The 1513-nt window shown below is 58.5% G+C and overlaps 1 protein-coding gene across 1 annotated transcript in view; it reads left to right on the plus strand.

Moving 5' to 3' along the window:
* The window catches only part of TBC1D25 (TBC1 domain family member 25), a gene marked incomplete at its 5' end in the record, with an annotated part of 7275 nt that extends 5768 nt beyond the window's left edge, over window positions 1-1507 (plus strand). The window contains 3 exons of the mRNA XM_017840156.1: window positions 8-368; window positions 504-627; window positions 1211-1507. The remainder of the gene's footprint in view (window positions 1-7; window positions 369-503; window positions 628-1210) is intronic.
* Window positions 1508-1513: the final 6 nt, after the last annotated feature.

A 1513-nucleotide genomic window follows, 5' to 3' on the forward strand; every position in this document is an offset into this window, starting at 1 on the left:
GCTCAAGGTCTTCTCTGGGGACGCCTCGGTCGCCGGGGGGACTTGTAGGACAGTGTGGAGACCCCGTAAAACGTCACCAGGGGACACCATGAGGAACCCAAGGTCACCACGAGGAACTCAAGGTCTTCTTTGGGGACGCCTCGGTCGCTGGGGGGACTTGTAGGACTGTGGAGACCCCATAAAACATCTCCAGGGGACCCCAAGGACACCATGAGTAGCTCAAGGTCACCACCACGAGCCCAAGGTCACCATGAGGAGCTCAAGGTCTTCACTGGGGACGCCTCGGTCACCGGGGGGACTTGTAGGACAGTGTGGAGACCCCATAAAACGTCACCAGGGGACCCCAAGGCCACCATGAGGAGCTCAAGGTCACCATGAGGAGCTCAAGATCACCATGAGGAGCTCCAGGTCTTCTCTGGGGACGCCTCAGTTGGTGGGGGGTCTTGTAGGACAGTGTGGAGACCCCATAAAACATCTCCAGGGGACATCATGAGGAGCCCAAGGTCACCACGAGGAACTCAAGGTCTTCTCTGGGGACGCCTCAGTCGCTGGGGGGATTTGTAGGACAATGTGGAGACCCCGTAAAACGTCACCAGGGGACCCCAAGGACACCACGAGGAGCTCAAGGTCACCACGAGGAACTCAAGGTCTTCTTTGGGGACGCCTCGGTCGCCGGGGGGACTTGTAGGACAATGTGGAGACCCCGTAAAACGTCACCAGGGGACATCATGAAGAGCCCAAGGTCACCACGAGGAACTCAAGGTCTTCTCTGGGGACGCCTCAGTTGGTGGGGGGACTTGTAGGACTGTGGAGACCCCATAAAACATCTCCAGGGGACCCCAAGGACACCATGAGTAGCCCAAGGTCACCATGAGGAGCTCCAGGTCTTCTCTGGGGACGCCTCAGTCGCTGGGGGGTCTTGTAGGACAATGTGGAGACCCCGTAAAACGTCACCAGGGGACCCCAAGGACAGCATGAGGAGCTCAAGGTCACCGTGAGGAGCTCAAGGTCACCCTGAGAAGCTCAAGGTCACCACCACGAGCCCAAGGTCACCATGAGGAGCTCAAGATCACCACGAGGAACTCAAGGTCTTCTCTGGGGACGCCTCGGTCGCTGGGGGGACTTGTAGGACTGTGGAGACCCCATAAAACATCTCCAGGGGACCCCAAGGACCCCATAAGAAGCCCAAGGCCACCGTGAGGAACTCAAGATCTTCTTTGGGGACCCCTCGGTCACTGGGGGGACTTGTAGGACTGTGGAGACCCCATAAAACATCTCCAGGGGACCCCAAGGACCCCATAAGAAGCCCAAGGCCACCGTGAGGAACTCAAGATCTTCTTTGGGGACCCCTCGGTCACTGGGGGGACTTGTAGGAGAACATGGAGACCCCCTAAAACATCTCCAGGGGACCCCAAGGACCCCATAAGAAGCCCAAGGCCACCGTGAGGAACTCAAGATCTTCTTTGGGGACCCCTCGGTCACTGGGGGGACTTGTAGGAGAACATGGAGACCC

Source organism: Lepidothrix coronata, unplaced genomic scaffold (genome assembly GCF_001604755.1).
Source record: "Lepidothrix coronata isolate B3197 unplaced genomic scaffold, Lepidothrix_coronata-1.0 Scaffold992, whole genome shotgun sequence".
Classification (NCBI taxonomy): domain Eukaryota; kingdom Metazoa; phylum Chordata; class Aves; order Passeriformes; family Pipridae; genus Lepidothrix; species Lepidothrix coronata.